The sequence below is a fragment of the Scyliorhinus torazame genome, chromosome 5 (genome assembly GCF_047496885.1).
Source record: "Scyliorhinus torazame isolate Kashiwa2021f chromosome 5, sScyTor2.1, whole genome shotgun sequence".
Taxonomy (NCBI): domain Eukaryota; kingdom Metazoa; phylum Chordata; class Chondrichthyes; order Carcharhiniformes; family Scyliorhinidae; genus Scyliorhinus; species Scyliorhinus torazame.
Genome location: NC_092711.1, coordinates 96,835,651 through 96,861,920, shown reverse-complemented (window position 1 = coordinate 96,861,920; position 26,270 = coordinate 96,835,651). Strand labels below are relative to the sequence as shown.

The following is a 26,270-nucleotide window of genomic DNA, read 5'->3' as shown; positions in this document are numbered from 1 at the left end:
CAGATGGGTGGGGGGCGGGGGGCGGTGGATCCATGGAAATTTAGGCAGCTGACGGTGAAGGAGTTCTCTTTCTACTCCCACGTACATAAGGTTTATCCCCGGATCGATTTCTTCATCTTGAGCAGGGCTTTATTGGCAGGGGTGGTGGATGCGGGGTATTCGGCGACTACTGTCTCTGATCATGCTCCACATTGGGTTGAACTGCAGGTTAGTGAAGAAGGTTATCAGCGCCCGCAATGGAGGTTAGATGTAGGGCTGTTGGCGGATGAAGCGGTGAGCGAAAGGCTGAGGAAATGCATGCAAAATTACCTGCAGGTAAATGACATGGGGGAAGTCTCAGCAGCGGTGGCCTGGGAGGCGCTGAAGGCAGTGGTGAGAGGGGAGCTGATTTTGATCCGGGCCTACAGGGATAGGACAGATAGGGCAGAGACGGACCGACTGGTAAAGGAGATTTTGCAGATAGATAGGAGGTACGCGGAGACCCCGGGGGCAGAGCTTTTAAGGGAACGGCGGAGGCTGCAGGCTGAGCTTGGCGTGCTGACCACAGGGAAGGCAGTGGAGCAGCTTAGAAAGGCAAGGGCAGCGATCTACGAACACTGGGAGAAAGCCAACAGAATGCTTGCACAGCAACTCAGAAAGAGGGAGGCAGCTAGGGAAATAGGGAAAGTAATTGATGGGGAGGGGAACTTGGTGGGAGATTCAGCAGGGGTGAACAAGGCATTCAGGACTTCTATAGTAGGCTGTACAGGTCGGAGCCCCCCACGGGGCCGGAGAAGATGAAACGTTTCTTGGAGGGGCTGACTTTCCCAAACGTGGGTAGGGGGCTGGTAAAAGGGCTAGGGGCCCTGATCAGGGTGGAAAAGATATTGGGAGGGCTTGAAGGCCATGCAGTCGGGTAAAGCAGGGCCAGACGGGTACCCAGCGGCATTCTATAAAAAGTTCTCCGGGATATTGGGGCTGGTCAAGGTTTTCAATGAGGCAAGGGACAGAGGGGTTCTGCCCCCGACGATGTCACAGGCCACAATTTTGTTGATTCTGAAACGGGACAAGAACCCGGAGTTATGTGGGTCTTACAGGCCGATATCCCTGCTGAATGTGGATGCCAAACTGCTGGCCAAAATTTTGTCCTCCAGGATTGAGGATTGTGTGCCGGACGTTATCATGGAGGACCAGACGGGGTTTGTTAAGGGCAGGCAGTTGGTGGCCAATGTAAGAAGGCCCCGGAAAGTAGGGAGGTGGAGGTAGCAGTTGCGATGGATGCGGAAAAAGCTTTTGACCGGGTTGAGTGGGATTATTTATGGGAGGTACTGGGACGATTCGGATTTGGGAGGGGCTTTATCGACTGGGTCAGGCTGCTGTACCAGGCTCCTGTGGCAAGTATACGGATGAACGGGACAACTTCTGACTATAGATTGCACCAGGGGACGAGATAGGGATGCCTCCTCTCCCCACTGTTGTTCACATTAGCTATAGAGCCACTGGCAATTGCTCTGAGAGCTTCAAGTAGTTGGAAGGGGCTGGTCCGGTGTGGGGGGTGGAACACAAGAGTCTCTCTTTATGCCGACGACCTGCTCCTATACGTTTCGGATCCAATAGAGGGGATGGACAAAATCATGGGAATATAAGGGGAATGTGGCCAGTTCTCTGGGTACAAACTAAATATGGGGACAAGCGAGATGTTCGTAATTCAGGGGAGGTGACTGGGTGAGCTGCCGTTTAGGTAGGGGACAGTTTTAGATATCTAGGTATACAAGTGACGTGGGACTGGGGCCGGTTGCCTACATTGAACTTGTCCCGTTTAGTAGAGCAAATGCGGGGCGACTTTCGGAGATAGGATGCACTCCCATTGTCGCTAGCTGGGAGAGTGCAGACGGTGAAAATGACGGTCCTCCCGAGATTTCTGTTTGTATGTCTCCCCATCTTCATTCCGCGGTCCTTTTTTAAGCGGGTCAACAAAATTATCATGGGCTTTGTGTGGGCGGTGGAGGTAGTAGTTGCGATGGATGCGGAAAAGGCTTTTGACCGCGAGTGAGGAAGGCGATGCCCGAGCGGAGTCGGGGAGAGGGGGAGCTGGCGCTGTCGAATTTTAGTAACTATTACTGGGCGGCTAACATAGCCATGATTAGGAAGTGGGTGGTGGGGGCGGGGTCAGCCTGGGAGCAGATGGAGGCGGCTTCGTGTAAAAGCACCAGTCTGGGGGCGTTGGTAACGGTGCCTCTGCCATTCCCGCCAGCGCGGTACTCCACCAGCCCCGTAGTGGAGGCTGCCCTGAGAGTTTGGGGACAATGGAGGAGGTATGTGGGAGCATCGGTCTGGTCCCCAATTTATGATAATCATCGGTTTGACCTGGCGAGCATGGATGGGGGGGTTCCGAATATGGTGGAGGGTGGGGATTGAGAGGATGGGGGATTTGTTCATAGAAGGGAGCTTTCCGAGCATGAGGTCTCTGGAGGAGAAATTTAGGTTGGTGAGGGGGAACAATTTCAGATATCTACAGGTGCGGGACTTTCTGCACAGACAGATACCATCCTTCCCACTCCTGCCACTAAGGGGGATCCAGGTCAGGGTAGTTTCCAGAGGATGGGTGGGGGAGGGGAGCGTCTCTGACATCTACAAAGTACTCATGGAGGCAAAGGAGACGCAGACAGAGGAGCTGAAGCGTAAGTGGGCGGAGGAGTTTGGAGGTAAGATGGAGGATGGCTTATGGGCAGACGCATTGAGTAGAGTCAACGCGACCGCAACATGCGCCAAGCTTAGCCTGATCCAATTCAAGGTGGTCCACCGGGCCCACATGACAGTGGCCCGGATGAGCAGATTCTTTGGGGTAGAGGACAGGTGCGCAAAATGTGCGGGAGGACCAGCGAACCATGTTCCCATGTTGTGGGCGAGTCCAAAACTTAGGGGATACTGGCAGGGGTTTGCTGACGTCATGTCCAAGGTATTAAAAACAAGGGTGGCGCCGAGTCCAGATGTGGCGATTTTTGCGGTGTCGGAGGACCCGGGAGTCCAGGAGGAGAAAGAGGCGGACGTTCTAGCCTTTGCTTCCCTGGTAGCCCGGAGATGAATACTGCTAGCTTGGAGGGACTCAAAGCCCCTGAAGTCGGAGACCTGGCTATCGTACATGGTGAGCTTTCTCTGCCTGGAGAAAATTAAGTTGGCCCTGAGAGGGTCACTCTTGGGGTTCGCGGAAAATTAATTCATTGACTTCTTCGCGGAAAATTAATCGTCAGCAGAAGTGTGGGGGGGGGGGGGGGTCAATTAGGCAGGTCCTGGGGTGATGGGAGTTGTATTGTTCCATGTAAATTGTTTATATTGTTGTTTACAATGCCAAAAAATACCTCAATAAAATTGCTTATTAAAAAAAAATATTGAAGGAATTATTACATATTTATCAGGGGGTCGGTTTGCTCAGTTGGCAGGATGACTGGTTTGTGATGCAGAGCAAGGCCTACAGTGAGGATTCAACTCCCGTACAGGCTGAGTTTATTCATGAAGGCCCCGCCTTCTCAACCAAGCCCCTCGCCTGAGGTGTGCTGACCCTCGGGTTAAATCACCACCAGTCAGCTCTCTCTCTGTCAAAGGGAGAGCTGCCTATGGTCCTCTGGGATTTTTGGACTTTTATTTCACATATGTACAACAAATATAGATTCCTTTAAGGAACAAAAATCATTCCAACAGGAAAAAAAATGTAACCGCGGCGAACAAGAAAAGTTAAAGATCCCATCAGATCAATGGAAGAGGCTCACAACCTGGTCAAAATAGTAGTAAACCTGAGGATTGGGAATTTCCGTGAGAATTCAGCAAAGGAGGACCAAGAAACAGATAAAGCAAAATATAATATGAGAGCAAACTGGGGAGAAACATAAAAAACGACTGGAAAAGCTTCCATAGGTATGTAAAAAGGAAAAGATTGTCAAAGACAAATGTGTCCATTCCAGGCAGAGACAGGACAGTTCATAATAGGGAATGAGGAAATGGCAGAGGAACTAAACAATGTGTGTCCGTCTTCACAGAGGAAGATGCAAAAATTTCCCCAAAACACTAGAGACCCAAGGGCCTCGTGAACACAAGGGTCTGGAAGAGATAAGAATTAGTGAAAAAGTAGTACTGGAGAAATTAATGGGGTTGGGAGTGAATAAATCCCCAAATGCTGATGATCTACATCCCAGTGTTGGAATGAGGTGGCTGTAGAGATCGCTATTCCTCATTCTAAATTCTCCTGGCTCTATCTGAATGGACAAACCTTTGTCTGAGCCAAACGTTTCCTTTTTACGTACCTACAGAAGCTTTTAGTCCATTTGTATGTATTTTGCTGGTTCACATTCATATTCTATTCTCCCTCGCTTTCTCAGTATCTTGGTCCTTTGCTGTATTATAAAATCCTCCCAATCCTCAGGTTTATTATTATTTCTGATAACTTTATCAGCCTTTTCTTTCAATCTTATCCAATATTTCACTTCCTCTGGTAGTCACGGTTCTCTTGATGTTTTGGGGTTCTTCAGCCTTGAAGGAATGTAAATTGTGTAATAATTATTGAAAGTCTATCCATTGCCTGTGGACTGTCACACCTTTTAATGTATTTACCCCAATCCACCTCAGCTAATTTGTCCCTTCTACCTTCATAATTTCCTTCAAACTTAATACTCTGGCTTCAGATTGGAATACCTCATATTCAATATTCTGGTCACTCATCCCTAAAGGTTATTTTTCAGCGTGATTATCAATTAGCCCTTTATCATTGCATAATATTAAATCTACAAAAGCCTGTTCTCAAGTTGGTTCCTCAACTTACTGCTGTAGATAACTGTCCCTAACACACTCCAGAAACTTGTCCTCCACAGCATCAGTGCTCATTAGGTTTACCCAGTCTATATGCAGATTTTATGGTGCCCATTAATGTTTTACCCATTCTGCATGCTTCTCTAATCTGATTAATACCATGTCCCACACAACCCCTGCTGTTTGGTGGCCTACAACAGCTCTTACCAATGTTTCCTGCCCCATGCTGTTTCTTGGCTCCACCCAAACATATTCCACATTTTGTATTCCTGATCTGAGATCCACCCTGACTAATGTTCTGATGCCGTCCCTTATTATCCGAGCAACACCACCTCCTTTTCCTTTTTTCCTGCATCATCAACAAACTCAGTGACCATACCTTTGGTCCTGTCATCAAAGTCATTGATATGAATTGTGAAACATTGATGTTCCAGCACTGATCCCTCTGACACACCGCTCATTACATCTTGCCAACCAGAAAATGGCCTATTTGTGCCTACACTCGGTTTTCTGGCAGCTCGCTAATCTTTCCCTGTGAAAGACAGTTCTGGGATTAAAGACTGCCAGACGGCGAAAAGAACGGAAGTAAATCCTCGGGAATGAATCATCACTTTGGACTGATTCTGAGACAATTAAGTTTCGACTTCCAGGGCAGACTAACTAATCGTGGAGTGCAACTTTAGATTGTGTAACTTTGGTACGGTAGCACAGTGGTTAGCCCTGTTGCTTCACAGCGCCAGGGTCCCAGGTTCGATTCCCACTTGGGTCACTGCCGTGCAGAGTCTGCACGTTCTCCTCGTGTCTGAGTGGGTTTCCGCCAGGTGCTCCAGTTTCCTCCCACAAGTCCTGAAAGATAATAATCTTTATGATCACAAGGTGGCTTATATTAACACTGCAATGAAGATACTGTGAAAAGCCTGTAGTCACCACACTCTGTTGACTGTTAGGGTACACAGATGGAGAATTCAGAATGTCCAATTCACCTAACAGCACGTTTTTGGGGGCTAGCCGGGAATCAAAACTGTTGACAATGGAGCAGTGAAGCAACAGTGCTGACCACTGTGCTACTGTGTTGCCCACAATGTGCTTGTTAGGTGAATTGGACATCCTGAATTCTCCCTCAGTGTACCCGAACAGGCGCCTGAGTGTGGTGACTAGGGGATTTTCACAGTAACTTCATTGCAGTGTTAATGTCAGCCTACTTGTGACAATTATAAAGATGATTATTAATATTATAAACGGGCAAAGTTCTATGTGTATGTTAAAGTAGCTTCTAGTTTATTTGTTGCATTAAAAGTCATAAAACGTGAAGTCCGTTGTGTGATTCTTTAATTTGTTGACTGAGAATTCAATTTCTTTTTCTTGCTGACCTGCATGGAGGTTCCAATCTACAAATGTTGACTTCCCATTTGAGTCTCGGGCACCTTTCTGTCTGTATCGCTCGTGTCAATGACAGCCAGGTGATGGAGCTGAGGGCTGAATTTAGCTGAGCATAAAGGGGCCTATCCACTAATACACAGGAAGGCACTGGAGGCCTGACTGGGAAACGGATCTCGTACTAATCGGGGGGGGGGGGGGGGGTGGTGACTGGGTCTGATCGTAATGCGACCCCCAGGGTTCAGTGCCCCAGTGTCCAAAGCACGGAGTCGTAGGAATGGAGTACAGAGGAGCTGAAGGAAAACCATTTGGGACCGGAAGATTGTGAACATCTTTTTACTCTGGTTGTCTTTAATCCTCAAGTAATTTTCTGTTAGTTTTTTTAAACCATGTTCTGTTTCGTCAATTAACTTTTAACCAGAAAATATTTGAATTTGTTGGACTTTTCCTGATTAAATATGTTCACTTTCGGGAGAGTGGGTGAGAGGGGTTGACAGGCTCTAACAGAAAGTGAGTCCCTCTAAGGTAATTGGCAAAGGAGCCAGAGGGGTTGAGGAGATTTGATTTTTCTTTTGACAGTGTTTGAAAATGGGGTTCAGGGAGTCAATTGTGACTGACTAATTTATCAAGGTCCTCTGAGAAATGTCAATAAAGGGGAACCTGTAGATGTGCTTTATCTGGATTTCCAGAAGGTATTTCCCATTGTGCCCCATCAAAGGTTATTACACAAAATAAGAGCTCATGCTGTGGGGGCAACATATCAGCATGGATAGAGGATTGGTTAACTGACAGGAAGCAGCCAGTAGGTATAAATGGGCAATTTCTGGTTTGGTAAGATGTGACAAGTGGAATGTCACCAGGATCAGTGCTGGGCTCTCAACCATTTACAATCTGTATGAATGTGTTGGATGATGAGATTGAACGTATGACTCAAATGCAGGCAGGGAAGTAATTTGTGAAGTGGATTGTATGTGTGGAGCAAACATTTCAACATTTGTTACTGAAATGTGGCAACAAGATGGAACAATCCACAAACAATTCAGGGGCCGATTTAAAGGAATAACTAGGCCGTACTTGCATTACTGTCTGTGCGGAGTCTGCACATTCTACCAGTGTCTGCGTGGATTTCCTCCGGGTGCTCCGGTTTCCTCCCACAATCCAAAGATGTGCAGGTTAGGTTGATTGGCCATGATAAATTCCCTTAGTGTCCAAAACAAAAAGGCTGGGTAGGGTTACGGGATAGGGTGGAGATGTGTGCTTAGGTAGGGTGCTCTTTCTAAGGGCAGTGCTGACTCGATGGGTCGAATGGCCACCTTCTGCACTGTAAATTCTATGGAGGGAATGTCACCATGGGAACAAAAAGTCCCTGGTTTCAGTTGGTGATTGGGGAGAAGGGTTAGGACAGGTGAGAGAGAAGGTTAATACTGTCATCATTCAGAACAACACAGACTATAAAGGAACAACTGAGGAACTTCTCTGTCCAATTTAATATTCACATAATATATTCAGAGACAGAATGACAGGAACTTGCAATCAGTTTGGAGATAACTCCGATATTTTCCATTCTTAAATATTTTGTCTTGAAAGATACCAAATGGGATGAAGCCAAATCTTTAAAAGACAAATTCTTTGGTTCAAATCGCCACTGTGCTGTCAGTGGAAAGGGTTAACTTCTCTGCTCTCAAGGGTGTTGGAACAAACGTGCTCAAATGTGCACAACTGTGTTGACTTTACGTAACACCATTTTAAACTTTGTTTTCTCAATTCTTTTGGCAACTTTTTCTGCTTTGCCCAAATGTGTTTCTTCTTTCTTCAGGCACTTTTCCAAATGACTCAAATAAAACTAAAGAAAAATAAAAGTAAAACGATCAGCTTTCACAGGTAACCAAAGCTTCAACCTTCTTAGACCAAAAAGACTTAAAGAGGGTGGAGCTTCCAAAAGATTGTGAAACCCAATGCACAACGATAAGGCTGAAGTTTAACTTAAGAGAATCCAACTTTTCTCTGCCTTTTACAATTGTACAATAAATTGCAATTCATACTTAAAGATTTACTTTCACTCAGTAATTATGATAAGAAGTCTTACAACATCAGGTTAAAGTCCAACAGGTTTGTTTCGATGTCACTAGCTTTCGGAGCGCTGCTCCTTCCTCAGGTCCGGAGCACATCGAAACAAACCTGTTGGACTTTAACCTGGTGTTGTAAGACTTCTTACAGTAATTATGATGTTACTTTTCTCAGCAGACTCCTTAGATAAAATCTCAATTGTTCACTTCTCTTGTAGCTGGTGTGTGGAGAAGATCATGTTCACTGTAGATCTGTCAGCACAGAAACCGCACTGTGCTTCTGGACACACTCAGTCTGCAAGTAGATGAATCTTGTAAACTTGACCCTCATGAAGGTCTTCCCAGTGATGCTAAGGAGTGAGACATCCCTGTAGTTGTTGCAATCTCCTCTGTCACTGCTGTTTTTATAGGTTATGATGATTTTAGCATCATACACATGGAATTGTTCCGACTTCCCAACAGAGGAGGTCATGAAGGTGTGACAGTCGATGGGATTTTGTGTTTGAGGAGTTCAGCTGGAATTCCATCCTTGCCGGGCACCTTTCTGCTTGCTCAGCAATCAATGGCCTTTTCCAGCTCAACCATGACAGGAAGCTGCAGGAGAGTCAGACAGCGACTGGGAGATGTCCGTCTGACGGAGCACAGCTGTCAGTCATGTTCAACCCAGCGGGACATCTGTTTACATCTGTCAGGATGTCACCATCTGGGATTTCAGGGAACAACTTTGGTGATGGTCAGACCCAGAGCCCTCTTCTTCCCAGCACACAGAGATTTCTGTTATCTTTTTAATATAAATTTAGAGTAACCACTTATTTTTTTCCAATTAAAGGGGCAATTTAGCATGGCCAATCCACCTAACCAGCACATCTTTGGGTTGTGGGTGTGAGACCCATGCAGACATGGAGAATGTGCAAACTCCACGCAGACAGTGACCTGGGGCCGGGATCGAACCCGGGTTCTCAGCGCCATAGGCGGCATTGCTAACCACTGAGCCACTGTGCAGCCCGAGATGTCCATTATCACAGGCCGTTTGGAGTTATTGACGTTGGCTGTCCAGTGTTTATTTGCACAATCTCTCCATGTTTTACACAACTGTCTTGACTACTTTCAAGTGATGCCTTGTTCTCGGTGTTGGGTTTATCTTGTACATCAGATCGGCTTTGCTGTTTGCTTCAATGACAGATGTCATCTCTGCTGAGGGGCTCTCAAACCAATCTGTGTTGTGGGTTCCACCTTTACCTTCGAATCCTGTAGGATCGTTACAGTGCAGAAGGAGGCCATTTGGCCCATCGAGTCTGCAGCGACCCTCTGAAAGAGCACTCAACCTCGGCCCACTCCCCCGCTCTATCCCCCTAACCCTGGCTGCTGCTGCTGTGTCAGAAATGATTGAACTCAGTGACTTCCAAGTTTCATCAATATCAATGTTGATTGATGAAGTTTTTATTGATATGCCTGTGAAATATTTCAGTTTAGTTTAATGCTCCTTGATAATGTAATTTCACAATGGACATGTTACTGTGAGGAATGTGAGAGTCAGTAACAATTGTCAGCAAGGATTAATCAGCACTTTCTAATTGGAGATGTTAATCAGTGGAACCTTTCAAACTCTGAATTGTAGATTTTGTATCAAACGTCATTTAGGATGATCCTGTTAAAGAGTTCTTAAATGAAGGAGAATATCAGACGGTGTGCTTTGAAAATGGGACATCGCAGCCTTGAAAATTAGTGACATCTGAAAATATTAAACTGCAGCCAGTTCTATGGTTTGTTAACATCAGCAGAATCAAACCAGATATGGTCAGACCATCAATGCTGGATGTGATTAACAGCAGCATAAACAGTAAAATCCAATCCCTGCAGTCACTTGTCAACTTGCTGATGTCGCAGCTCATATTGTGACTGAGTGAATCCCTTCCCACAGCGTCGATGGTCGGTCTCGGCCCTTTGTGAATTTGTTGGTGTGCACTGAAGGTGGATGATTTCCTGAGTGTCTTTCCAATGAAACTACAGCTGAATAGCTTCTCCATAGTGTAACTTCACTGGTGTCTGAGCAGACTGGATGATTGAGTGAATCCCTTCCTGCACACTGAGCAGGTAAACGGTCTCCCGGTGTGAACACAATTGTGTACACTGAGATTAGATAAAGACGTGAACCACTTTCCACAGGATATGGATATCTGAGGACTGAGTAAATGTGTTGGTGTAACATGAGTCTAGCTGACTGAGTAAATCCCTTCCCACACACCGAACAGGCGAACAGCCTCTTCTCAGCATGATATCGCTGGTGTAACATGAGGCCAGCTGATTGAGTAAATCCTTTCCCACACTCAGAGCAGGTGAATGGTCTCTCTCCTGTGTGAATACGCGGTGGGTTTCCAGCAGGCATCGATAATTGAATCCCTTTCCACCGTCCCCACATTTCCATGTCTTCATCATCCAGATGTCCTTGTATCTCTCCAGTTCGGACACCCAGTTGAAGCCTTGTCCATACAGAATACATGGATGTTTCCTCCTCCACACGAATGGTGCAGGCTGTGTATTTGGTTCAAGCACTTTGCGCAGTCAGTGTTCTGGAACTCAGATGTGCCTGTGTCTCTGTGCTTTCCCAATCACATTGCTGTTCGTACTGTTCTCCCACAGATAGAACAGACAAACATTTCTCAAATAGAACATAGAACATTTCTCCTTCACATTCAATGGCCGTTGATTAACAGCTACTCATGAAGCCATTAACTCCGCCAAATGCTGTTGTAATATTTGGTTGAGTTTCCAGTCTTTGAATTCTCCCCTTTTAATCCCCTGTAAAAGGAGTTTACAAAATCCATCGCTGTCAGTACAAAATAGACATTTAGAAAAGTCAATTCTAGTTTCGCTGGAATGTTTGTTCAATTCTTGTTCCCCCAAAGCTGTAAATCCCAGTCCCACACACTCTCCCTGTGCTGAAATCCAAATCCATCTCACCATTTCTTTCCTCCACTCCCAGTTTTCTCGCTCCCTCTCCTCTGCCTGGGTTCAGTTCTCCAGCTCCTGTCTGCAGACTGACAATAAAATCAATGGGTCTTATTGGGGGGTTGGGGCCTCCAGCGGGTGTTTGTGAACCCTCCCCACCCACCTGCCAGGGTTTCCTTCCTTCCCAGAGATCAGAGTCCTCATTGATTTGAGTGCAAAGTGAACACTCTTATTTCTTGTCCTCCTCCCCCATCCTCTGATGTGAACCATCCTCCAGTGTCTGAAGCAGGATGGTGCCCGTTAACCTGGGCCTGTTCCCAGGTTGCGTTTTGTACTTTAACCTGGAGTAAGACTTCTTACTGCGCTCACCCCAGTCCAACGGTGGCGTCTCCACATAATGATTGTGAAGGGTTTGCTCCAGCTCACAATGCCCGGGGAGTGATTGGCGGCTGGTCCTCCAACCAATCGCAGTGAATGAGGGGCGGGGCTGAGTCAGGATCTCCCTCATTGACTGAGAATCTGCATCATTCTGAGTTCTTCCCATTGGCCGCGGGTTCCACAACCTCATTTCTTGCCTGAGAGGTGTTGACCAATGGGAAGATTTGAGGACCGGATGGACTCGGTCCTCCAGCCAATCAGACTGCGGGCTGTGTGTGAATTACGACTGAGTTTACGATTGAAATGTCTTCCTGAGTCAAACCTCGGAGTAAAACACTTTGTTTCCACTTCAGCGGACTTTTAAAAAAAATTCCATTGCCCGTTCTACAAAACTGTTACAAAAAGCAACAACAAACGTTAACCCTGTTTCTCTCGCCACATGTGGCACAGTCGGTACCACTGCTGCCTCACAGCGTCAGTGACCAGTGTTGAATTCCGGCCTCGGATGACTGTGTGGAGTTTGTGCATTCGCCCCGTGTCTGTGGGGGTTCCCTCCGGGTGCTCCAGTTTTCTCCCATGTGCAGGTTTGGTGGATTGACTATGCTAAATTGCCCCTTAGTGTCCAAAGATGAGATGGGTTTACGGGGCTAGGGGAAGGGAAGTGCACCTGGGTGCGGTGCTCTTTTGTGGGGTAGGTGCAAACCCGATGGGCTGAATGGCCTCCTTCTGCACTGTAGGGATTCTCTGATGCTGTCAGACCCGCTGGGTTAATGTCGCATTTACTGTTTTCAATCTACATTATACACATTTTTAATCCACTAATTATATTTATTGAACCACTGTACCATCAACTACTCGGAGCAGTGTGTTGATGTTTCAGCTACTTTGTAGGATTTTCGCTCTCACAGTCTGATGGGTCTGTCTGGGGGTATTTCCCTGGTACTGTCTATGTGTTTGGGTGTTTGTGTGTTTTAGGGAACATGTAGAACTTCCTTCGTTCTGCCCGTTGTCCCCTCAGATATTCCCATCTGTTTTTGGTTAATGTGTCTGGGGTCTGAGTTCTTCTAGTCTGTCTCCAATTCTCCTTCCTGTCTCAGGCATATGGGTCAAGGTAGCTTGGTGTTGTGATTCGTGTTGTTTACTTGTCTGTCTGTCTCCAGCAGGTATTGTTGTCTCTCGATAATGATTGTGCTGATACCCTTATCTTCTGGTCTGATGAACATATCCGTGTTGGATCCAAGCTCCCGGATTGTCTGTCTTTCTCTCCGGGTAAGATTCTGTTTGTCTCTTGTATTTCACTGTGACAGGGCAGAGACCCGATTGAAGGGATTCAAACATGGGAGTTCTGGGAAAGATGGGCAAGGATTTGGGAGGTGACAACATGTTCAAAGAGTTTGGAGAGGAGAGGGAGGTTGAAGATGGGGCAGTAATTTGTAAGGATGGCAGGGTCAAGGGTTTGTTTTATTGAGGGGGTGATGATGGCAGATTTGAAGGACAGAGGGACAGTAGCTGAAGAGAGAGAAATGTTGACAATATCCATGGACACAGGGTAGTTGGCTGATCAGTAGCTCAGTGGGAATAGCGTCGATGGAGCAGGAGCTGGGTCTCATGGACAACAGAAGAATATAAGAATTAGGAACAGGAGTAGGCCATCTGGGCCCTCGAGCCAGCTCCGCCATTTAATGAGATCATGGCTGATCTTTGTGGACTCAGCTCCACTCTCCGGCCCGTACACCATATCCCCGAATCCCTTTATTCTTTAGAAAGGCATCTATCTTTTTCTTAAAAATGTTTAAAGAAGGAGCCTCAACTGCTTCACTGGGCAAGGAATTCCAGAGATTCACAACCCTTTGGGTGAAGAAGTTCCTTCTACACTCCGACCTAAATCTACCTCCCCTTAGTTTAAGGCTATGCCCCCTAGTTCTGCTTTCCCCGACCAGAGGAAACAACCTGCCCGCATCTATCCTATCTATTCCCTTCAGAATTTTATATGTCTCAATAAGATCCCCCTGCATCCTTCTAAACTCCAATGAGTACAGTCCCAGTCTACTCAACCTCTCGTCATAATCTAATCCCCTCAACTCTGGGATCAACCTAGTGAATCTCCTCTGCAATCCCTCCAGTGCCAATATGTCCTTTCTCAGGTAAGGAAACCAAAACTGAACACAATACTCCAGATGTGGCCTCACCAACACCCTATGCAATTGCAGCATAACTTCACTAGTCTTGAACTCCATCCCTCTAGCAACGAAAGACGAAACTCGATTAGCCTTCTTAATCACCTGTTGCACCTGCACACCAACATTTTGCGACTCGTGCACCAGCACACCCAGGTCCCTCTGCACAGCAGCATATTTTAACATCTTACCGTTTAAATAATAATCCATTCTGCTGTTATTCCTCCCAAAATGGATAGCCTCACACTTGGCAACTTTGAATTCCATCTGCCAGGCCCTAGCCCATTCACCTAACCTATCGAAATCCTTCTGCAGACTTCCGGTATCCTCTGCCCTTTTTGCTTTCCCACTCATCTTAGTGTCGTCTGCAAACTTTGACACATTGCCCTTGGTCCCCAACTCCAAATCATCTATGTAAATTGTGAACAACTGCGGGCCCAACACTGATCCTTGAGGGACCCCACTAGTTACAGGTTGCCAACCAGAGAAACACCCATTTATTCCCACTCTCTGCTTTCTGTTAGTTAACCAACAAGATGAACTCTGAGAGGGCATGAGGGGAGATGGGAGAGAAACTAGAGAAAGATGTGGGTTCAAGCTCGGGAAAGGATGAAATTTAGAGGCAGTTTGGTCCGGTGGGCTCGTGGAAGGGAGGGAAGCAGCAGAGGCAGCTGATCGGATTTACTCAATCTCAGTCACAAAGAAGCTCCACAAGCTCCTCACACTTCTTGTTGGAGGTGAGGATGGAAGAGACAGGGGGGAGCGAGAGTACTTCAAAAGGAACTAACTTGTGTCAAAGATATTGAAATGTTTCAAGACTGCGTATTTAACACAAATCTAATTTATTTGACTTTTAGCAAATATATTAGCCCCTGTAAATGGGCTGGAGTTTGTTATCAGCAGAAAGAGACCCAAATGAACATGGTTCAGTCCTGAATGTGAGGAACAGTAAAATCCAATCACTGTGGTTACTTGTGGCCTCGTTGGTGACTCAGCAGGTGGGATGACTGAGTGAATCCCTTCCCACAGAGGGAGCAGGTGAATGGCCTCTCCCCAGTGTGCATTCGCTGGTGCTTCAGCAGGTTGGATGACTGAGTAAATGCCTTCCCACACTTGGAGCAGGTGAATGGTCTCTCCCCACTGTGACTGTGTCGATGAATTTCCAGCTTGGATGGGGAAGTGAATCCTTTCCCACAGTCCGCACATTTCCACGGTTTCTCCTCAGTGTGACTGCATTTGTGTCTCGTGAGGTCTGATGATCGACTGAATCCTCGTCCACACACACAACACGTGTACGGTTTCTCCCCACTGTGACCAATGCTTTTTTCGTCCATGATCAATGATATTCAGCAACGATAAATTGAGGACTCTGTCAGATCCTGATGTGACGCTTGGTTTGCGTTTCCGGACTTTGAAGCCTCACCTTCGAACACCTTGTAAAACTGATTGAAAACAGAAAATAGGGAGTGAGCGAGAACCCACAAAACACAAAGGCAGATTGTGAAATTGAGCTGAATGAATCTGGTCATTTGTGGGGAAAAAGTGACCGTGAAAACTGCTGGATTGTCATAAAAACCCAACTGTCCTCTTTGGGAGGAGAGAGAAAGAGGTGAAGACGGATTTTGTACATCTACAAGACATACTAAGAGAGTAGTTGGCAAAACAACTTCGATCTTGAGCTTCATAAACAGTAACATTGATACCAAAACTATACTTCTGGTGGCACAGTGGTTAGCACTGCTGCCTCACAGCGCCAGGGACCCGGGTTCAATTCCGGCCTTGCTAAGTGTGGAGTTTGCACTTTATCCCCGTGTCTGCGTGGGTTTCCACCCGGTGCTCAGGTTTCCTCCAACAGTCCAAAGAAGGGCACCTTAGGTGGACTGGCCTTGATAAATTGCCCCTTAGTGTCCAGGAATGTGCAGGTTAGGTGGGGCTATGGGGTTACAGGGACAGGGTAGGAGTGTGGGCCTAGGCAGGGTGCCCTTTCAGAGAATCACTGCAGACTCGATGGGCCGAATGGCCTCCTTCTGCACTGCAGGAATTCTATGCTATGAATCTTTCTAAAGCTCTGGTCACCACTCTTCAGGAAGAATGTGAAGGTTCTTGGAGAAGGTACAGAGGAGATTTACCAGAATGGTTCCAGCAAAGGAGGTTGAGGGGAGATTTGATTCAGGGACACAAGATTATGCCAGATTTCCATCGGGTGGACAAAGAAACTCTGTTTCCATTCACTGATCGTACACGCAGCCGGGACACAGATTTAAAGCTTTGGGTAAAACCTGGATTGAACAATACAAGATCCTGAGGGGTTTTGACAGGGTGGATGTGGAGAGGATGTTTCCTCTTGTGGGAGAATCTGGAACAAGGGGGTCACTGTTGCAAAGTGAGGGGTCACCCATTTCAGATGGGGATAAGGATTTTGTTTTCTCTTGAGGGTTGCAAGACTGGGGGTGGCACAGTGCTTAGCACAGCTGCCTCATGTCGCCAAGGACCCGGGTTCGATCTCGGCCCCGGGTCCTGTCTGTGTGGAGTTTGCACACACCCACAAATCCAAATTAATGGCAGCACGGTAGCATTGTGGATAGCACAATTGCTTCACAGCTCCAGGGTCCCAGGTTCGATTCCGGCTTGCGTCACTGTCTGTGTGGAGTCAGCACATCCTCCCCGTGTGTGCGTGGGTTTCCTCCGGGTGCTCTGGTTTCCTCCCACAGTCCAAAGATGTGCAGGTTAGGTGGATTGGCCATGATAAATTGCCCTTGGTGTCCAAAATTGCCCTTAGTGTTGGGTTGGGTTATGGGGATAGGGTGGAGGTGTTGATCTTGGGTAGGGTGCTTTTTCCAAGAGCCGGTGCAGATTTGATGGGCCAAATGGCCTCCTTCTGCACTGTAAATTCTATGATCTATCAAAGATGTGCAGGGTAGGTAGATTGGCCACGCTAAAATTGCCCCTTAATTGCAAAAAATGAATTGGGCTCTCTAAATTTATGTTAAAAAAAACAGGGCGAGAGAGTAGATTCAGTAAGGATGTTCCCAATAGTGCGTGTGTCCAGAAATAGGGGTCACAGTCTGAGGATACGGGGTAGACCATTTTGGATAGAGATGAGGAGAAATGTCTTCACCCAGAGAGTGGTGAGCCTGTGGAATTCGTCGCCACAGGAACTAATTAAGGCCAAAACATTGCATGTTTTCAAGAAGTAGTTAGATACAGCACTTAGGGTGAAGGGGACCAAAGGATGTGGGGGGAAAGCAGGATTAGGCTATTGAGCCTAATCAGCTCTGGTCGTAATGAATGGTGGAGCAGGCTCGAAGGGCCAAATGGTCTCCTCCTGCTCCTATTTTCTACGTTGCTCCGTATCTCTGCATGTAAATGGTCCAGGAGGTATGAGGAAGAATGTTTTTACCCAGCCAGTGGCAATGACCTTAAACTTTCTGCCGATGACGGAGTTTGGAAATAGACACAATGAATGATTTTTTTTTTTAATTGGATAGAAACCTGAGAGAAATAAAGCTGTGAGGATACAGAGGCAGAGCAGGAGAATGACTCTGACTGGATTGCTCCAGATAATAATAATAATATTTATTGGTGTCACAAGTAGGCTTACATTAACACTGCAATGAAATTACTGTGAAAATCCCCAAGTCGTCACACTCCAGCTCCTGTTCAGGTGCACTGAGCGAGAATTCAGAATGTCCAATTCACCTAACAAGCACGTCTTTCGGGGCTTGTGGGAGGAAATCGGAGCACCCGGAGGAAACCCACAACAGACACGGGGAGAACGTGCAGACTCCGCACAGACAGTGACCCAAGCCGGGAATCAAACCCGGGTCCCTGGCGCTGTGAAGCAACAGTGCTAACCACCGTGCCGACTAGAGAGCTAGCATGGACTCAATGGACCGAATGCCCTTCTCTGCCCTTTTTTAAATTTTTTAAAGTAAATTTAGAGTACCCAATTCATTTTTTCCAATTAAGGGGCAATTTGGCGTGGTCAATCCACCTAGCCTGCACATCTTCAGGTTGTGAGGGCGAAACCGACGCAAACATGGGGAGAATCTGCAAATTCCACACGGACAGTGACCCAGAGCCGGGCTCGGCCCTGTGAGGCAGCAGTGCTAACCACTGACGTGCTGCCAGCTGACTGAATTTTTTGTCTAATCTCGCCTTGTAATTTAACCCCAGGGGGTTCAGATATCACTCGGGTAAATCTGTGCTACACTCCCTCCGAGGCCATTCTATCCTTCCTCAGGTTTGTTGCCCAGAACTGAACACAGTTCTCCAGGTTTGGTCTAACCAGGGTTTGTGAATCTCGGGGCTTTTCCAGTCACACTGAGACCTGAAATCTTCACTCACAGACAGAACAGACAAACCTTTTACCTTCCACACCCAGATGCTGCTGATATTCAGGTACTAATGAATCGAGTGATTCTGTCAGATCGCGATGTAACGTTTGGTTTGTGTTTCCCGTCTGTTAAACCTCCACTTCCAGTATCCTGTAAATTTACAGAAACCTCACTCAGTTTAGGATCGAAATTCACAACATTCTCTCCTCACCAACTTTGATTAAATGTATTCCTGGAGGTTTAATCACATGATCTGCCCCCCATCCTCCAGCCATTAATCGGTCAACACATCCATCCTTGTGACACTCTGCCTTCCTCGGCCAATTGGGAAGCAAAAGGACTCATTACCTTACAGGACAGTGTTTGACTAGGGCAGCATGGTGGTGCAGTGGTTAGCACTGCTGTCTCACGGCACCGAGATCACAGGTTCGATCCCGGCTCTCGGTCACTGTCTGTGTGGAGTTGGCACATTCTCCCCGTGTTTGCGTGGGTTTCACCCCCACAACCCAAAGATGTGCAGGGTAGGTGGATTGGCCACGCTAAATTGCCCCTTAATTGGAAAAAATGAATTGGGCACTCTTAATTTATTTTTAAAAAGGACAGTGATTGACTGTAAGTCAATCAACCTTCATCCCATTTTCAATATTTTTATATCCACTGAAGAGAAATGTTCAAAAATCTTTTTTACTGTCCGAATGATTTTCCAGAGACCCAAAATTAATATTTTTACTGTCCTAATCATGTTCCAGAGTCACAAAAATATTTTTGACTGTCCCAATGATTTTCCAGACACCCAGACATGAATCTCACCAAGGCAGAAGGTAAAATTTTAATTCATTGAAAGTTTACTGATGACCATGAAACGATTGTCGATTGTTGCAAAGACCCATCTGGTTCACTCCTGTCCTTCAGTGAAGGAAATCTTCTATCCTTACCTGGTCTGGCCTATATGTGACTCCAGTTCCACAGTCAGCTGGTTGACTCTTAAAATGCTCTCTGAGATGCCCTCAGTTCAAGGGCAATTAGTGATGGGCAGTGAATGCTGGCCTAGCCAGCGACACCCACATCCCGTGAATGAATAGAAAAGAAAACTGCCGTCCTTACCTGGTCTGGCCGACACGATTCCAAACCACAGCAATGTGGTTGACTCTTTAAATGCCCTCCGAGATGGCCGAGCAAGCCACTCAGTTCAAGGGAAATTAGGGATGTGCAATAAATGTTGGCCCAGCCAGTGACTCCCACAAATGATTAAAATAAAATCCTGGAGACTCCAGTCAGTCAATCCGGAAGATTTGGCATCCGGTCCAGGCTCGCAGCGCATAATAATAATAATCACTTATTGTCACAAGTAAGCTTCAATGAAGTTCCTGTGAAAAGCCCCTAGTCGCCACATTCCGGCACGTGTTCAGAGAGGCTGGAACGGGCATTGAACCCGCGCTGCTGGTCTTGTTCTGCATTACAAGCCAGCTGTCTTAGCCCACTGTGCTAAGCCAGCCACTTCCCAGCGGCACCTTGTCCTCTGTAAAGATGGCGGCCGGTAACCCGGGCCTGTCACCGCTCAGCTCTCTCTATTCGGTGCTGTTTAAGACGGGACCGTTAACATTTTCCTCGGGAGTTGAAGCCTCCACGGGGTATTTATGAAGCCTCCCGGCTCACTCCGCAGCTTCTATCGCTCCCCGGCCACCCACCGGCTCCAATCCTGAAAGTCGCTCGATTGTTTCTTTCCCGCTCCTCGCATCATCAGCGACAATCTGAACTGCGCCTGCACTGGACACAGCCCGAACAGCGCATGTGCGAGGAGCTTCTGTCATGTGGATAGAGCACATTCTCAGCTGCTACTCATGTTGGGTAATAAACCCACCATTGAAATGGATATTTTTGATATAAATTATGCTTTGCAAACTGACTATGCTTACACACAAAGGTCGATAACTCCAGGTCCCGATAACCCGAATGGTGCTGTCAGAATTCAATATGAGGATTGGTTTTGAGTTTCCCGTCTTCGAATCCCTTTCTAAGCCCCTGTGAAAGAAGTTTACAAAGGCATCACTGTCAGTCCAGTCATGAAATTCAGGAAAGGCAAACTTTCTCCTGGTTTGAGTTTGCTGTGTGTAAATCCTCCCCTACAAATCCCCTGTAAAAGGAGTTTCCAAAATTAATCACGGTCAGTCCAGGATAGAAATTCACAACATTGTCTCCTCCTGCTCCCTGGTCCAGGATGACCGCTCATGCCCCCCGCTGCACACTGACCCTCTTGTCATCAGCAGTGATTTGAGGGTGGTGTCTACTCATGGTTGTGAGTTTCTACCTGGGTCTTCATGTGGCTGAACAGAGCCGCAGAGCTTTGGACACATGGGGCAGGATGACTAATAAGACAGTGAAATCCAGAGACCAGGATTGTCTTCCTTTTCTTTCCATCTCCGCCACCACTTTGCCTCATCAATAAGACATTGGGACTCAAAGACTAATCCAGTTTGATGGACAAGTTGTCTCCATTCTGAACAATGGGGAACAAGCTCCTCCCACTCATTGTAACATCGCCCCCGACAAAGAGACAAATGCGCATGCGCCCTGATGCACATTAAACAACGTACGAAGTCTGACAACACCAGGTTAAAGTCCAACAGGTTTGTTTCGATGTCACTAGCTTTCGGAGCGCTGCTCCTTCCTCAGGTGAATGAAGAGGTCTGTTCCAGAAACACATATATACACAAATTCAAAGATGCCAAACAATGCTAGGAATGCGAGCATTAGCAGGTGATTAAATCTTTACAGATCCAGAGATGGGGTAACCCCAGGTTAAAGCGGTGTGAATTGTATCGTTGGTAGGAGTTCGCAGGCCAGATGGTGGGGGATGAATGTAATGTGACATGAATCCCAGGTCCCGGTTGAGGCCGCACTCATGTGTGTGGAACTTGGCTATAAGTTTCTGCTCGGCGATTCTGCGTTGTCGCGGGTCCTGAAGGCCGCCTTGGAGAACGCTTACCCGGAGATCAGAGGCTGAATGCCCTTGACTGCTGAAGTGTTCCCCGACTGGAAGGGAACATTCCTGCCTGGTGATTGTTGCGCGATGTCCATTCATTCGTTGTCGCAGCGTCTGCATGGTCTCGCCAATGTACCACGCTTCGGGACATCCTTTCCTGCAACGTATGAGGTAGACAACGTTGGCCGAGTCGCACGAGTATGTATCGCGTACCTGGTGGGTGGTGTTCTCACGTGTAATAGTGGTATCCATGTCGATGATCTGGCACGTCTTGCAGAGATTGCCATGACAGGGTTGCGTGGTGTCGTGGTCACTGTTCTGAAGACTGGGTAGTTTGCTGCACACAATGGTTCGTTTGAGGTTGCGCGGCTGTTTGAAGGCAAGTAGTGGGGGTGTGGGGATGACCTTGGCAAGATGTTCATCGTCATCAATGACGTGTTGAAGGCTGTGAAGAAGATGACGTAGTTTCTCCACTCCGGGGAAGTACTGGACGACGAAGGGTATTCTGTCGGTTGTGTCCCATATTTGTCTTCTGAGGAGGTCGGTCCGGTTTTTCGCTGTGGCGCGTTGGAACTGTCGATCGATGAGTCGAGTGCCATATCCCGTTCGTACGAGGGCATCTTTCAACGTCTGTAGATGTCTGTTACGCTCCTCCTCGTCTGAGCAGATCCTGTGTACACGGAGCGCTTGTCCATAGGGGATGGCTTCTTTAATGTGTTTAGGGTGGAAGCTGGAGAAGTGGAGCATCATGAGGTTATCCGTGGGTTTGCGGTAAAGCGAAGTGCTGAGGTGACCGTCGTTGATGGAGACGAGTGTGTCCAAGAATGCAACTGATTTTGGAGAGTAGTCCATGGTGAGTCTGATGGTTGGATGGAACTTATTAATGTCATTGTGTAGTCGTTTCAGTGATTCTTCGCCGTGGGTCCACATTAAACAAAGCTGGCGGCCATTAACCCGAGCCAAACATGAGGAGCTGCAGCCCCGCTTGGTGCAAATGGGGTCCCAGAAACTTTTTCCCGAAGATTGCAGCTTGCAACAGCTTTACACAACGTTTCTGCCCACCCCCGAGATCTCTCGCTCCCTCCATATTGTTAAACGCCTCGCACCAATTTCGGATTTAAGGAGGCGCTCTTCTCCTTCGCCATGACCCACACTGCGCATGCTTCAATCACAGCCCCGCCCCTCATTCACTCCGATTGGTTGGAGGACCTGCCGCTCCCGGTCGGTCCTCCAGTCCTGCACCTCCTCCTCCTATTGGTCTGGAGCCGCCCTCAATCACCTGGCATTGTGATGGCTCCAGATGGTGAGAGCGGCCACAGGCTCAGGCTGACTCGCTGATTGTCCAATAATAACAGTGAGAGTCTCAGTGGGACAATCAGACAATAATAGTGGAGATGGGGCCCAGAGGATAAGCAGCAAAGGATTCACTCACTTTGAGAGTAACAAACACAGTGTCTGTTCCAATAATAAGAGTCAGGCTGCAGTGTGTGAGTGAACACATCATTGGATCCAATGTAGAATCATAGAATCTCCTCAGTACAGAAGGAGGCCATTCGTCCCATTGAGTCTGCAGCAACCCTCTGAAAGAGCATCCTACCTTGGCGAATTCCCGCCCCTATCCCCACAACCCCTCCCAGTGACAATTTAACACAGTCAATCCATCTGACCTGCACATCTGTGGACTGTAGGAGGAAACCAGAGCATCCGGAGGAAATCTGCGCAGACACAGGAAGAATGTACAAACTCCACACAGACAGTGACCCAAGGTCAGAATGAATCATAGAATCTACAGTGCAGAAGGAGACCATTCGGCCCATCAAGTCTGCACCGGCATTACCTGATCTGGCCAACTCACTGAAATGTGGTTTATTCTGAATTGCCCAGCAAGCCACTCAGTTTAAGGGCAATTAGGAATGGACAACCCAGCTGGTTTGCCCGTGACACTCACACCCCATAAAGAATAGAGAACATCAAAGGGCTGTTTCCAGCGCCGGTTTCCAAGGAATCAGTACTGGGCCCTTCACTCCTGGTGACATCATTGATTTGAGAGTAAATGTGGGAACATGAACAAGAAGTTTACCTGTGACACAAAAATGATTAAACACTTGATAGTTAGAAAGAAAGCTGGAGGGAAAACAAGGCAAAGGATTACATGATAAATGGCAGGACAGGACTAGTTAGGCCAGAGCTAGTTTCCTGTGTACAGGAAGATTGCACTAGAGAAAGTACAGAGGGGATTTAACAACATCAGCCAGAAATTAACAATGTTTGCTCTGAGGAACGTTTGGATAAACTGGGACTGTTTTCTTTGGAACAGAAAAGACTGAGGAGAGACCAAAATTAAATTATGAAAAGCAGCCTGGCTGGCTCAGTCGGCAGAGCAAGGGAGTCTTAATCCCAGGGCCGTGAGTTCAAGACCCACGTTGGGCGCTTCAGCTTCTTTAATCTGAGAACAGTGAGCTGAACTGTTTTATGGGTGGCACAGTGGTTACCACTGTTGCTTCACAGCACCAGGGTCCCGGGGTTCAATTCCCACTTAGGACACTGTCTGTGCGGAGTCTGCACGTTCTCCAGTGTCTGTATGGGTTTCCTCCCACAAGTCTCGAAAGACGTGCTTGTTAGGTGAATTGGACATTCTGAATTCTCACTTTGCATACCCGAATAGATGCCAGGGTGTTACTACCAGGGGATTTTCACAGTAACTTCATTGCAGTGTTAATGTAACCCTACTTGTGACAATAATAAAGATTATTCTAAAGGTATAAAATTCTGGGGGATCATGGTGGCACAGTGGTTGTGTGCCTGCGTGCTGGGGACCCGGGTTCGATCCTGGCCCCGGGTCACAGTCTGTAAGGGATTTGCACATTCTCCCATTGTCTGTGTGGGTAGGTGGCTTGGCCAAATTAAATTGCCCCTTGATTGGAAAAAAATAGAAATTTACATTTTTTTTAAATTCTGAGGAATCTAAATAGATTGGATAGGAAGGTCCTATTCCCTTTGGTTGAGGGATACATATAAAAGGGGGCAGAGATTTAGGGGGGGACGAGGAGGTTTAGAGGGCGGTGAAGATCTGTGGCATGCTGCTGAAATGATGGCAGAAACCCTCATAACATTTAAAAAGTATTTAGATATCTCAATTGATGTAACTTAAAAAGTAACAGACCACAATCTGTAAATTGAGATTAGGCTCAATACTTACTTTGTAGCCACGATGAGCTGAATGAAATGCAACACAAACAACAAACTTTAATAAAATCTGTGATAGTAACTCTCACCACTAAGAAGATCAGCAGTTTGCTAAGTTTAGCGGCCAAGTATGCTAATGTGGTAATTTTAAAATTTACCTGCACACATAAGAGTACAACAGCAAATTATTTAACTTCCCCAATGTGATCGGTGTAATTAGTCTCAAATTTAACCCGGAATGGTCATTTAAATTTTCCCAGTCACTCTAATATCTGAAATCTTTATCCACGGACAGAACAGACAAACCATTTTACCTCCCAATGATATTCAGGTCCTGATGAATCGAGTAAGTCTGCCAGATGATGATGTGATGTTTGGATTGAAGTTCCCGTTAGTAAATCCTCCTCTTTCTAAAGGAATTTCCAAAGGAATTTCACTCTCAGTCCAGGAGAGAAATTCACAAGATTTTCTCTTCCGGGTCCTGGAGGCAGCGCATGCGCCCTGCTGCACCTGAGAGAGATGACGGCCGCGCATGCGCCCTGCGGCATATCGCCCCCGAATCAGATGACAGCCGTTAACAGGGGCCGATCAAAGAGAAAAGCGCCGATGCGGCCGCCCCATTCTGGGCGAACTGTGTCAAAAGTGCCTGAACCAATTTATCAGCCTGAGTAACGTAATGGAATAATGGCGGATAAGACTACCCGGAATGCCGGGGCCGATGAATACGCCCTATCTCCGTACTCGCATTCCTAGCATTGTTTGGCATCTTTGAATTTGTCTATATATGTGTTTCTGGAACAGACCTCTGCATTCACCTGAGGAAGGAGCAGCGCTCCGAAAGCTAGTGACATCGAAACAAACCTGTTGGACTTTAACCTGGTGTTGTAAGACTTCGTACTGTGCTCACCCCAGTCCAACGCCGGCATCTCCACATCAGCCCTATCTCCATCACAGTAGCCAGAACGCGCAGGTGTCAGAATGTCCCGCCCCCGGAAGTAGCCTCTCTGTGCGGAGCATGCGGGGTGCTGCTCCGGGCTGAGCGCAGCTGCAGTGAGAGTGAGTGCGGCTCCCACAGGCTGAATGAGAGTCGCCGCAGGCAGGAGCTGGAGAACTGAACCCAGGCAGAGGAGAGGGAGCGAGAAAACTGGGAGTGGAGGAAAGAAATGGTGCAGACGGTGAGATGGGTTTGCATTTCAGCCCAGGGAGGAGGGAGAGTGTGTGGGACTGGGATTGACAGCTTTGGGGGAACAAGAGAGGAAAAAATATTCCAGAGAAACTAGAATTGTCTGTTCAGAATTTCTATCCTGGACTGACAGTGATGGCTTTTGTAAACTTCTTTTACAGGATATTGGAAGTGGAGGATTGGCCGACAGAAAACTCAAACCAAACATCACATCGAAATCTGACAGTCACTCGATTCATCAGGAGCTGAATATCATCAGTCTTTGAATTTGGAAGGAGAAATATTTGTCTGTTCAGTTTCAGCGGTGTGACTGCAAAAGCACCGAGATATAGGAGAATACTGAGATTCAGGCTACTAGACTAGAAGGGCTTGAGGTTCATAAGGAGGAGGTGTTAGCAATTCTGGAAAGTGTGAAAATAGATAAGTCCCCTGGGCCGGATGGGATTTATCCTAGGATTCTCTGGGAAGCTAGGGAGGAGATTGCTGAGCCTTTGGCTTTGATCTTTAAGTCATCTTTGTCTACAGGAATAGTGCCAGAAGACTGGAGGATAGCAAATGTTGTCCCCTTGTTCAAGAAGGGGAGTAGAGACAACCCCGGTAACTATAGACCAGTGAGCCTTACTTCTGTTGTGGGCAAAATCTTGGAAAGGTTTATAAGAGATAGGATGTATAATCATCTGGAAAGGAATAATTTGATTAGAGATAGTCAACACGGTTTTGTGAAGGGTAGGTCGTGCCTCACAAACCTTATTGAGTTCTTTGAGAAGGTGACCAAACAAGTGGATGAGGGTAAAGCAGTTGATGTGGTGTATATGGATTTCAGTAAAGTGTTTGATAAGGTTCCCCACTGTAGGC

The 26,270-nt window shown here is 47.0% G+C and overlaps 1 protein-coding gene and 1 long non-coding RNA gene across 5 annotated transcripts in view; one reads left to right on the top strand and one right to left on the bottom strand.

Annotated features, from left to right (window-relative positions):
* Nucleotides 1-26,270, top strand: part of LOC140419077 (uncharacterized) — a 46,345-nt gene that overhangs the window by 8,951 nt on the left and 11,124 nt on the right. The window lies entirely within an intron of this gene.
* LOC140419093 (uncharacterized) lies at nt 7,625-24,711 on the bottom strand. Of its 4 annotated transcripts, none has more exons than XR_011945528.1 (4): nt 24,547-24,711; nt 19,980-20,085; nt 18,098-18,213; nt 7,625-7,999 (listed from the first exon to the last, which is right to left on the bottom strand). It is a non-coding gene; the product is annotated as an uncharacterized lncRNA (long non-coding RNA). The 4 variants fall into 4 exon arrangements; XR_011945527.1 differs by lacking the exon at nt 7,625-7,999 and adding an exon at nt 14,552-15,168; XR_011945525.1 differs by lacking the exon at nt 19,980-20,085.